Source organism: Crocodylus siamensis, chromosome 1, assembly GCF_052110815.1.
Source record: "Crocodylus siamensis isolate JL-2025a chromosome 1, ASM5211081v1, whole genome shotgun sequence".
NCBI classification, from domain to species: domain Eukaryota; kingdom Metazoa; phylum Chordata; order Crocodylia; family Crocodylidae; genus Crocodylus; species Crocodylus siamensis.
Window position 1 is genome coordinate 252,982,604 of NC_143395.1, and position 13,585 is coordinate 252,996,188.

The 13,585-nt window shown below is 39.0% G+C and overlaps 1 protein-coding gene across 4 annotated transcripts in view; it reads right to left on the bottom strand.

Annotated features, from left to right (window-relative positions):
* APP (amyloid beta precursor protein) overlaps positions 1-13,585 on the bottom strand; it is a 366,031-nt gene that overhangs the window by 87,439 nt on the left and 265,007 nt on the right. The window lies entirely within an intron of this gene.

The following is a 13,585-nucleotide window of genomic DNA, read 5'->3' on the forward strand; positions in this document are numbered from 1 at the left end:
AATGCTATTGACAGAATCTGTCCATGGCACATACATTCTTCTTCCTATGAGTATGAATTCAGGTGTTTAAATGCCAGTTATTCCTCTAAAATCTCAAGACTGAGCATGTGATTCTGGTAACTCAACAGCTTTTCCTTCTGATTTTGAATTACACAGGGGAAAACAAACAAACAGATACAACTATGACCTTACACCCACAAAATGTTACTGAAGTTTATTCACACAAGTTATTATATTGACTTCAGTGGGAATGCTTATTGACTCGTAAACAAAACAAAACATGAGTGTATTCATAGTTGAGGGACCCATTTGAATTAAATGTTAAGGACCCAACAAAAATGTTAACTCAAAAAAAGGTTTGCAATTTTTAAAATGTATTCTGTAATATGCAATAATAACTTTACCATATGGTAAAAATACAACTGTGCTAGGCTGCAAATAGATGTTGCCTTTGTGCTATCGTAAACATTTTTATGGTATCACAAAGCAAAACAAACAAATGTCCATCCCCTTTTTTAAAGGTGGGAGAGTACGGGCAGCCTAGCTCTCTAGCCATGCCGGGCAGGCACTGCTGGGACTTCAGGGGCCTGATCCTGTGTGCCCCAGAACCTATTCATTTGGCAATGTCTGTTTATAGCCATAGGAGTATCAACAGCAAGATCAGGAACAACAGCTACTTCTTTAATTAAGCTAATTAATCAACATCTCATTTAGGATATCACTGCACATTCTGCAAAGAAGGCTTACGTGACTCTTGCAGTTGCTAAAACAATGCATGTCACAATTTGTGTCTACCAAAAACCCTGAAGTCCTTTTTTTTCTCCTAAAGTAACCAATCAAACAAAACCAGAACAAAAGAAAAGCACAAACACCACAAACCAACATTTATTTCTGCAGTTCTTAAGAGCTGTTCTAGAGTTGGTTGTGAGGGGAGTTTGGGGGGGTGTTAATTTTTACTGCAATCTACAATATAAAGCAAACGTTAAGCTTTCATTAAAAAAAACAAAAAACTATTACAAAGGTACAATCTTAACAAAGAAAACCAGTCAACCCAACTGAGCCTTTAGACAACCAGTAGCAGTTGTAAAAAAATATAACCCTTCTCTTGTACGTTTACACATAGCTTGAAAAGCCTGACTCAGGCAAATTTTAATCACAGACCATTTATTTTCATTATTTTATTTTAAGCTGTCACTGCCTAGCTAAATTACCACAGAAAATGCAACATTAACTTTGCAAAACTAAAATGGCAAAAGTCAGGAAATGCAAGAATGTAATACGCTCTTTGTGAATTACAGAGATAATTATGATGAAAGGTAACTATAACTCCATAATTCAGTCACCTACCTATATTCACCCAATTATAGATCAATATATATAGAAGTGTAGCCCATATATATGTTACTCACATTTTTGTACATATATACACACTACTTTTAAACAACAGCCCTTATAACAACCCCTGTGAGATAGGTAAGCAGTTAATGTTATTCTGCCAATGAAGACACTGGCATACAATGGGGTTTAGTGGCTTGCCCAGCAACCCCCAATGAATAAATTTCATAAGTTCTTGCTTTCCATTTTTTCTTTTTGTATTTTCCCATAAGTTCACTCTCCAGTTTCCTCACCATTAAACATTAATATATAATTATGAATAGAAATATGAATGATGGATGTTCATGCTGTTTTTTTCTTATAAAATGTGTATTGAGCACTGTGCAGTTTACAAGGTTTATTATCCAATGTAATAAATCCTTTTGTTGTTTGTCTTCTTATTGATTGCCTGTGGAAGGAGTGATTTCTGGGTGAGTGATATTCCAGGCTTGTTCTTTTTATGAAGAGGAGGACTTGTATTTCTTTTCAACCCAAAAGCGGGGGATGGGCACCTTGATCTGGCCAAGATTCCTTTGCTAGGACTGCAAGTTCTGGTATCAGGGCAGGGGAACTGAGGCTTGCTGAGTTAAGGAGTTCTCAAGGCAATCATGGTCTGTTCCTTGAAGCAAACAGGAGCACAGTGGGGAGATGGGTTTGTCACAGACCATATTAAAGCAGTGAGTTAAAGCCTCCTACTTTGTGTCTTAACTACCAAATTTGCTGTTTCCAACTGGGGTTTACCATGGCACCAATAAGTGAATGGGGGTATACAGCAGGGAGGGAATTGGATCAGCAGCCCACGTGTGGTGGCCAGAACCAGAGGGGTTACTATCATGAGCATTAAATATATGCTCTTGGAGACATCTAGGCAATTGTTTAGCAGTTAAGATTAACTAATGCAAAGTTTGAAAGTTTGCAACTTGCAAGTGGAATTTGCCTGTCACAATTTAACCAGTGTTGAATCTAACTGTTTGCGCTGATCATGGGCCCCCAAAATAAGCAAACTACAAGATTAGCTGATCTAACAGGTTTTTTTTAAAGGTCACCCATAACAAGATCTGACCACCTAATATAATTAGCACATTCCTAGGAATCCAAGGAATAAGAAACCAAGGGGTTGAGATTGGGCAGGTAATGCTAATTTCAAACCTCAAAGTAATGTGGAGTAATTTGCTTACTGGGTGAACCCGAGTTCAGGTGGTAACCTTTCATGATAATTTCTAACACCTTTTGAACCCATACAGTAACAGCTATAGGGTAAGACTGTGAGTGGCTCTGAAGCCAACAGATTAGCATAAGATAAGGCATAAAGGAACATGCATGTCAAGTGACCAGTTAGAAGGATGGGACAGAAGGACCATTGCTGTACCAAGCTTGGACCCCAGACTCCCAGTGTGAGTGAGGACTGGATCCTGACCAAGGGACCTTCCCGGTGACCCCTCAGACAGCGTTGATTGGGGACTCCTGACTTCGCTGGAACAACTTGGTGTGCACCTGGCATAGAGGGACTGCCGATAAGTTGTATTATGAAAGAGTGGGTACAAGATTTGTGTAGAGCATGCAGAGGAGACTGTTAAATGATAAAGTTACATGTTAGTACTTACGATAGATATTAGTCAATATCAGTGCCTGGTATGGTGATTATACTTGCTCAGAAAAGGCAGAATCCTAGCAGTGATATTAATGACCTAGGCATCTCTGACAGAAGTTGTGCATGGATGTGTGCAATATCTTGTTAGAAGGCTGCACAGCTTGAGATGACCACCTACAAGTATGCTAATAGAAATTATTTAAATTATTTGAAGTAAGGGTGCAGGAATAAAACTCAAAGGAAACATTGAGACTGTATATTAGTAAAGAGTATTCTTAATGTGCAAATTAAAGTGGATGTGAAGTCTCCCATATTAAAAAAAATGTGGAAGATAGTTCCATATTTCAATAAATCTTCTGTTAAGAATGATTTCCAACTATTCAGTCTAAACTTTCCCTTTGAGCGTCATCTCTTCACCCTTTATTAAGCCTTCTGTTTATGTCTTTTGCACTCAGTAAAGCCTTCACTTAAGGGTAGGGAACAATCCTGCATTGCTGTGGACATTAAGAAAATGTCCACAGAGGTATTTTCGTCTCTTGTCACAAGGTGTTAACGATATAGGTTAACTGATTTGGGGTTCAGAAGCAAAAGCACAGGAGGTTTTAAATAAGTGGAAATAAGTATCAAAACAACAATTTTAAAAAAGAAGTCTGAACTATTAATCAATCTGGGATAACAGACAACTGAAGAGCAATGGGGTTAAGAGACATAGGCCTGTTAAAAAATAAAGGTCAGTAGGCAATTTCTTTCATATTTGTATTCATGGTACCCCAAAATGATTATGTGAGAATCCTCCATTTAAATATTTCAAAGAACATAAACAAATCAATGGAAATAAATTAAAGCTAGTTTAAATATTTCTCTCTTGACTGAGGCAACAATCAACTAGAAATCCTAAAAGGAAGCAAGTGGGAGTCTACTACTATTACTTTCTCCTAATTATAGGGCTCTTTCACAAACAATATTTATGGAGGTTTTTTGTCAGTTCTTGGAGAAGTAGTTCATTGCACAGAAGCATCTGATTTCAGAATCCTAAACTCCCACAAAGCAGATTCAAATCACAACAAGGTCAGTGGTTCCCCTTCCATTTTTCAGTTTAAAGAATCTATCAAGGAAGATTAGAAAAATGTGAGATCCTCTCTGTTTCTTCCCCCTCTCCTTAAAAAAAAAAGGAAAATTCAGTCATTCTTCCCATAAACATTTCTATTTTCACACATACTTGTGTATCATGTAAAAAGGCTGGTAGCTGTCCTCCCATCTCTTAAATAACAGAATTATGTGAGAATTCTCTACATAAATAGTTCAAAAAATAAATGAATTGGAGTTGCATATAGTTTATGAAGTTATTTGGGATGAATGGTACTTTATAACGAGAATAATATGTTCTGTGAATTAACTGATTATTTCTGAAATGCAATATATTAACTGCATTATCAGTGTAGGGCTAAAGTCAAAGCTTTCAGTTATTAATTATACAAATTTAGGCAACTGTAGCATTTAATGTAAACTTTCATTACCTTACCTTTTCCCATAATTTCCAGTATAAGTATTTTTTATGGAATAATTTGGGTTTTCAATATTGTTATTACCAGTTTTGAGACTAACTGGTTTACAAGATAGTAATCTACAGTAATTTTTACAAGACAGTAATTTTTGTGCTGTCAAGCTACTTAGTTTAAAGTTAGATAGCTTGATCCAAAGAGAGAACTGGATGACTTCCCCATAAGAAAGCCAAAAGAAGTAAAAGTAGGATGATGGAAAAATTATTAAAATCACAGGTAACATGTGGTTTGAAAGATGCATTCACAGCTCAAAATTCCCATCCTCCAGTTAGATTATTTTATTCTGGCTGCCAATATTATAATTGACAGTTAAGGATGTCTACTAATGGTCTCATTAAAACTACTGCTAGTTGTTACTGCCCATTCGTTTACCAGTTTTTAGCATTCAGGGGATGATTATGAAAATTAGATTAATTGTATTTATTTTATCATTTATGCTCTTTTTCTTTTTTTTGACGGTAGGCTTTCTTGGGAGAAAACAAAGTTTTTGAGAGAGAAGCTGGATGGATTTATTAGCCTAAAAAGTGCATCTGAACTGTGCCAAAAGTCACCCAGACTGGAAGGAAGTTTGGATATAATTATAGATCTGACTTCTGAAGCTAGAGAGCACCTTTAACACACTGTAAAAGGAGAAACGAAACACTGTTTGCCACAGCCAGAATGTCCAGTACTGAGGCCACTGAATTGCTATTTAAGAATAAAGATGGGGTCTAAAGAGGACAGAATCTAAATACTCAAACCAGAACTACCAAGGTATACTTAGGCTATCATCTCTTCTATTGGAAAAATGGCCATTATGTCTTGTGGCTGCATGTTAAAAAAAATGTTACTTGGACTGAGTGAGTAGTACAGAAATCTACAGTATGGTGAGAGAGATCCATAGCTACGTATGGGGATGTTAGACCAACCTTTCCATCCCTCTCTGTATCCAATGTTCTAAGGTTGTTCTGCTTCAAAGGAAAAAGAATAAGTGTAGTGGAATCAGAAAATCTGTCCACGTTAAGTTAAAATGGCATGCAATCAATATAATTTCCACCTTATACAAATAAATAAATAAATGAAGCATTTCAGGCTAACAAAAAGGAATTCTGAAATCACCTGCATCTCTCCCTTCTTCAAATTTATGCTTGTCATTTCCATGTGTGCATGCTTCATTTTAGAAGGTTCATGAGATTAAGTGCAGCGGCTTACAAGTATAGTTAAAATTAATGAAGTTACACATTAGAGAGGGAGAAAAATGAACCTCATCTATTGCTCCAAGGAGATGCACTCTTCCTTTTTAATAGTTGTTTTTCTCCTCTTGTTTTTATTACCTTATCTCCCATAGGGGTTTAAACACCATGCCACCTGGATATAGATTGTCTCATATTTCATAATTCTCAGCACGATTCAACAGCAAGATTACTGTAGCATCTTCTACTGAGTTGGACAGAAACACAGAATCACATATGCTAGGCTTGAAAATTACTTCATGTTTGGAAAATTATTTTTACTTTAAAAAAGCTTTACTTTCTAAAGCCTGAGCCTATCAATTTGTGAAAACATTTAAGTTTAAATAATGCCCATGTGCATTGCACAAAGGTACAACCACCAAAGATACTTCTATTTGACAGGAAGTTAATTAGACTCCTAGACAAATGATTTTATGGGAACAGGAAGTTTCCCTACTCTGTCACCCAATTTCTGTACTAGTACCAACACTGCTGTCTAGGTTATATCATGTAAACTTTTTTTGCATAACACCTCTAAACTTTGTTCAGGATCTCATACCCCAGTTGCTGTAACATCTTCTCTGGCCTTGGCAAATGTATTATTTTTCTGCTAATATATATTCAGAGCACTGTTGTTTGGACCCTGGTACCCTCTCAAGAGCACATCAGACAAACTGCCTGTCTTCACTTTCAAGGTGTTTCAGTCTATCACCAAGCAAGATGTTACTTCCTGTCTCTAGTTAGTCAGTGAGTTCAACTTCCATCATCCACTTGCTGAATTTTTAAATCCATCTCCTTGTGTGTCCCTTATGCTGGCCCACTGGGTAAAGTATAAATGCAGCTTCAGCTGACAATCAAGCAACTGCCCAGCACAATGTAGTTCCAGCCACAAAACCTACTATGGAGTCCGGTAAGTATTGAGACAGCTAGCCCATCTGAGCTCCATGATGTTGCAGCCACATTATGATCAGCACCCATGCTAGCTAACTCTGTGGTTCTTTGCAGTTAAATTGTAGGTGGACGAGGTAAGAACTAGTGTTTTTCTGTTTGTACGGTGCTGAGCACAAAGATGATCCTTATCTACTACTAAGACTTCAAGAATCCATGCTAATAATAATTATAGTGCTAAATAGGGGACATGCTTAGAAGGGAATGAATGAAGGCAAGAAATAACCTAAATTTAGGCACCAAAACATAAAATACAATCCTCGTACATCAGTCCTATCAAATAATTTTGAGGTTACTTTAAAAACCTGAAGGACATGGATGCATCCTCCCAAAATGTGCCTCCCACCAAAGCCATTAAAAAAGATAGAAGGCCTGTATAAAATACTTCATTGCTAAAAAGATAGTTTTCTTCACCTCTTTACCTAATCAAAATGTAAAGGAATAAAATAATCAATTAAAAGAGAAACTTCTATTTGTTCTACCCACAATATTTTGGGCACTTACCATGTCACAAGGGATGTTATCATCTCTAGCTTTTGAAACTAGCATCCGCTCATATTCATTATTCAACATTCTCCTTGCCATCAGACACCTTTGAGGTAAATAGACTGCTCTAACTTTTATCTGAATCTAATTTGCACAAAATAAACTTTTCCAATCAGAAGTTCTTACAACACCTTCAGTTCTCCTGTAAAATATGAATTTTCATTTCCACCTAGGAGAAATTTCATGATCTTTGCATTCTCCTACATCTGAAGAAGGGTGTGTGAACCTGAAAGCTTGTAAATAAAGATTTTTTTGCAAATATCTAGTTGGTCTAATAAAAGATATAATCTCTATCCAGAGTTCTGAGTCAATATTTTGTGTACTTACAAGCATTATGTGTTTCTACTGAGAGAATCAGTTTGCCCAGTAGAAAGCTTAAGTCCACAAATGTTCATGTAGTTTCTCCTGGACCAAAAAGGGTGGTTCTAATGAAAATATAAATCCAATCCCAACCAAGAAGAAACAGCTCCCAGGAGAGTTTCTTCCAGGAGAATAAGCGTGCTTACACTTTTGATACAAGCCACAGCATCATCCTCCACCATCCCAGTGTGCACCTCTGTCTCCCCTTGCTCCAAGGAGAAAGTCTGCGACTCAGGCTGCATTTCACAGCTCCAGCCAAGCATGGAGCAAAACCCGCCGACTGGTTTGGGGCAAGAAAAGACCAGTTCTTGCACTGTGTTCCAAGATGACAAAGGATGCTGAGGCAACTGTACCCCTGTATGTGCCCAGACCTCATACCTCCAAGACACAGACCCAGGCCCCCACACCTTCACTCCTATACCACCGCTGTTCCATTGCAGGCTCTGGGAATAGAAGTTGACATGGCTGCAAGCAATGAGAGGTCTCTTTTCGCCATGCCTGCCAGCAAGGAGAAAGGGAGGGAGGGAGTGGTGCTGTGAGTAGGAGCATCTCACAGGGGCATGAATCCCTGGGGCAGCCAGCCTATCAGGGCTGCACTGTGCCTCTTGCTGCTCTTGGCACTACATGGGAGCCTGCAGAGCACACTCAGATTCATGCACAGGGGCCCCCAGTTTGTGGGCCAGTGGCAGTGCAGGGTGCCTGTACACACCTGCCCAGTCCCTCTAACATTTGTACAGTGTTTTCCTGGCAGGTTTTCCTACGGGGGGAACAAAAATGTGAGACTTCTCACAGTTCATCTGAACAACTGTATGCACTCTCCATCCTTTGTGTTGCTTCTGTTTTTTAACCTAACCCACACCCATTATCAAGACATAAAATCTATGGGCCACAGGCATGTCATATGCTGCTAATTTCTTACAATTTTCATTGGTTTATATCATGTGCACTATTTGGGCAGAGTCCCTGATGTCTCTAGTATAACTGACAACTTAAACAACCACTAAAGGTGACACGTACCTTTATAACACAAGTTCACTGCATGACAAAAACTCACAGTAGATATTTGTTATTTTGACATTTCTTCCCAGTCCCATCTTGCCAAAACCGGCACCAACTTCATCAGGTGGTGTCTGATTCCTGTGCCATATAAATAAAAGTCAGCAGAGACAAGACTGCTTACAGGGGAGACAGAATTCCCTCTACAGGCTTTACCTAAACCAGCCCTCTTTAAGGCCAGTTTGGGAGGCAGTCAGAGATATCTGAACCATCTGTTTAGAGCACGAACAAAATGCCTTGATAATAAAATAGTCAGGGACAGGTTATGCCCTTGGGAGTTGGCTGGATACATCTGTAATAAATTAGCTTGTGCATTTTATTGACTCTGAGTGAAAACTTCACATACAATGGGGAGCACTGTACTGCAATGTCAGACTCACATTCACTATCACAAAGATTAGGTTTGGGAGAGTTAAAATTTTAATGTAAGACTTCTGTACCTTTAAATTATACCTTCAGGAATGCTATGGTAAATGAATGCTGCAGGTAGCTTACTGTGATGTATATTCCCCATCACACGCTCCATTGTCAAAGAAAAAGGCATTCCTTGGATGAAGCTTGCAAGCTCTACTGCCTTTATAGACATAGTCCTGCCAATTACCCCATAAAACTCAAGAACAGTGAAAGGGCAATGCCATCTAGGCCAGATGAATGTGTTCTGCTCATCTGCTTGTTTTCTGAGCTCAACTCTATTCTCTCTCAGGTGGCTTGTGAAGTTTTTCAGATAAAAAAAAAAAAAGCAGACATCTAATAAATAAGACAGAAAAAGCCATTTAATCCCTTAGCTAGAAACTTCATACATTTAACCAGTTCTGTCTGTATGGTGATGGTAGCAGTGCCTCAGCTGCTCACCAGTAAATACACTTTGGATGATGGTACGTAAATGTAGGTGCCAAAACATTGTACTCCCTGTTAATAAGACAGATGTGAAGATCCAGAACAAATGAATTTTCTTTACATTTGCTCTAAGAACAGGAAAGGGATGAAACTATGATTTTATAGGCTTTCAACAACTAGACTTGAGAGGTGCACATTATAATATGAAATAGATATGAAGATTAAACTAGATAGCACATAATATTGTGATGACACATACTTTCCCTTGTTTAGGAGAACGGGTTGAAAAAAAATAGATATGCTACTGTATTTACCTGAATATTAGACAACCCTGCATGTAAGACAATTCTCCAATAATTGGTTTCTATAGATGGAAAATTTGTAAATTCGTTATAATTTTCCAGGTATATTATCTAATTATTGGAACTTCACCTTCAATTTGTTGCCTTCTCACTGCTACAGCAGGGAAAATAAATCTAGAGGAATCTGGTGGCACCCCTGCCCTCTGCGCTGCCAACTTCTTCCTATGGCATCCTCCCTCCTCCCCCTTACTGTCAGACCCTGCTCTCCCGTGAATACATAGAAATGAGTGGTAAATTTGAAAACAATAACTTTGAAATAAACATGCCTGTAGTAATTTGCATATCGGCAAATTACTATGGGTACCCATAGATTTAATTAATCAAGAACTGACGCATTTTACCTTTTTTTTAAACTGAAGCAAAATTTTAGCTCAGGTATGCTATAAACACTTTTAATCAGCACTTCTGAATCTTCTTACATATTGTACAAACTAGGTGAGATATTCCAAAGTCAAAAGGCTCATGATTTACCTTATAGCTCATTGGGCTGGGCCCCAGCAGTCAACAGGATTTCAAGCTATGACGACTCCATAGCTCAGCATTGCTCAGTATGTGTGTGTACTCCACAGCAAAGGATCCATGTGCTAATTAGCCCCCTACTAATGACTGGAACCAGGTGTCCTTGTAACATGTCCCAGGATCCTGTGAGGTCACACTAATCAGATGACACAGGTTGAGAGAGGGGCAAAGGAGGGATTCTGAGTGAACTGTTTGGAGACCTGTTTAGTAATGTTTACTGACATTTAAGGCTGGTGAAGGAACAGAAAAAATTGAAAATGAGAAAGGCACAGCTGGGCTGTGGGAGTGAAGAGGAAGTAAAAATGTATTCAGTGTAGTAGCTCACTATGACTTGAAAAAGAGCTGACTGAGGGGGACTGAGCACAATGGCCACTACCATATCATATTCAGATAGGCTGCATTACACTAACCTTGTTCTAAGTTCCCATCAGTATGTTTGCACAGTATGGGCCATGTGTTTTATAGTCATGCTCAGTGTTGGCTGCATTTCATCAATTTCATAACTACTTTCCATTGCTGAACAAATGCTGCTTTTGGCAGTGGTTTAATGACAGACAAAATGTATTGAATGAGGTATCCTTGTATGCAAATGGGGTAAGGCAGGGAGGGAGAGGAAGCTTTCCATATTATATTATGAAACACTTTTATTATCAAATGGAAACTCTTTAAAATGATTGGTACTTGTTTTAATTTTTCCTACTTGAGTTTACTGTATAAAACCAAAACATGTGCCATAGGCTAAATACAATCTTAGGCTAAGCTGCATGTCACAGGCTCATTTGGCAATCGAAAAACTGCTTGATACACGGTAGGTATCCGATCCTCTGTCCCAGTAGCTCTCAACCTTTTCAGTCAGGGCACCCCTCCACAACTTACATGAATGTGGCAGCAACCCTGGTTGAGAACCATTGTTGTGTTCAACTTATCTCAGCAGTTCTCAACTGGAGGTTGCTGCCACAAAGTAAAACTGTCCCGTGCGCCCAGCCAGCCCAGGAAGGGCACACTCCTCCTGCATCACGGTTCTAATGAAGCCCAGCCGCAGCTGTTCCTGGTTCAAACTTGTATGGTCTCCCAGAAAGAGGCATATAGGACAGGTGGAACTGTTCCACGTGCCTCTGTTTTCAGGAGGAGCATGGGGGGCGGGGTTTCCAACTGTATACAATTTTACGAAAAGTCTGTAAAAAAAACAAACAAACAACTTAAAAAGCCTTGTTTGTAAAAGTCTGTAAAACATAAAAACATGGAATTGCCACAGCTTTAAACTCTGTGGCAAGAAGAAAGCTGGAGCAGCTGAAAAACACATGGAGCACAGCACCTACTGTCTGAGTTGGAGCTCAGCACTCTGCACACACTGAACTCTTGTGACAGCTTTGCCACTCACCAGAGCCTGCTAGACCCCACAATGTGCTGCTGCAGGGTTCCCTATGCATGGCCCCTGCCTATAGCAGCTGCTCACAGTAAAGATACCAGGAGAGTAGCAGCGCAGCTGGTATGGAGCTGTGGGATGGAAGAGGAGAGCAGTGATTGAGAGTCTGTCTCAAGATGGTGGGAGCAGAGCCAACAGGAGTAAGACTAGGGGGTGGGTTGGGAGGAGCTGAAGGGTGCAGTTGGAGGTGTCAGGGTATGGGGTGAGTAGGGGACCCATGTGGTGGGGGGGAGCAGAGTGCAATACAGCTGCCAACCCAAGAATTCTTTTTTATGACAGTTAAAACATGTGTCAGTAAACATGTTTCTCTATCAGTAAGATATGTGCAGATTGTCAGTAAAAAATAATTTGAGTTGACAACCCCGGGAGGTGGGGTGGAGGGGAGGGCTGGCTCTTCCGCTTTCTTTAAGAAAAGGGTTTAGAGAACCCCAATGAAGGAGGACTGTATAAGTGCCATAACCCTGCATGCAGGACACTTTCATCTGGCTGCTATGGTGGCTGTGGCAGTGCTTGTATTGTAGCACCCATAAGGGGATCTCCCATCACCCCAGTTGAGAACAATTACTCTAGTCTCTCTCATCTACTGTCAGTGCTATATTATTACCAGTGCTGAAACTAACTAGGTCCTGCCAATTTCAAGTCTGCTGTTAGAAGTAAGGGGTTGGGAATAATAACGTAACAAGCATTAAGGAGCTGCAAAACAAGCTGAAAGCAGGATGTTCTTATGTGAATTAGAAGGCATGCTTACACTGGTTTAGGTTGTGGCTTTAATATTTAAATCAATGGCATTTCACAAATGGCTAGTAGCATCTTAAAGTGCTTGTGGGCATCTTAAAGTGGTTTCTACAGTATTGTTCAAATTAGTGTACTATGGTAAGTTCGTATACCTTTAACATCTTTAACTTGTATTTTGAGGGAGTGGGGAATAAATGTTATCCTAATATTCTAGAGTTATTGTAAGTTTCTTCTAATATCATCAGCAAAGAAAGAGTTATGCTGACATTTAAACAGTTAACATTAAGGTCCAGAGTTTACACATGGGAGATGAATGGGGCAGCTGACAGCTTTGAGCACTACTGGCTGCATCAGTCTTATGAATGCAACATAATGTAATAGACATTTACAAATCTTAAAAATATATATATATTAGAACAAGATAGTGCTCGGGCAACAAATCCAAACCAAACCAAACCCCTCTCAAAAAATCCCATGACTTCCCTGTGGACTGCGTTAAAGCCAAGAACAACTTAAAATATAGCACTAAGAAATTAATGGTGTTCTGAACTCACCACACTGCAACTCCAAATGCCTGATATCAGTACACTGTATTGTATACATCTTTGTTAAATCTATCTAGAAGAAAGAAAAGTCCCTCTGAAGTGCCTCTCCTTTGTAGATTTAAGTTTGAGAGTTAATCTTATTGCCCAACAGCATTTAGTAGAAAGACATATTTCTTACAGTTTTAGGAAGAGTTTAAAACAAAAGAAAAGGTCAGTGAAGGAAATCCTATAACTGCTGAACTTATGATATGGCAATAACAAAAAAATAGCTCCTTCACAATAAAGGTCACTTCTTGCTCATCTTGTCAATGGATATTCACATTGAGATCATTACATTTGGATAACCCCCCTTATAAAACCTAATGGCTCCCTAAGAGCCAGTCTGCATAGAGTCATGCAGTAGAGTCTGAGTACTTAAAATGTATAGTACCTTCATATTGTATTGAACTTCCGTATTAAAAATCAATTTGGAGATGGTGTGTGGTCTGAAAGACTGGGAATGGGTAACGAGCT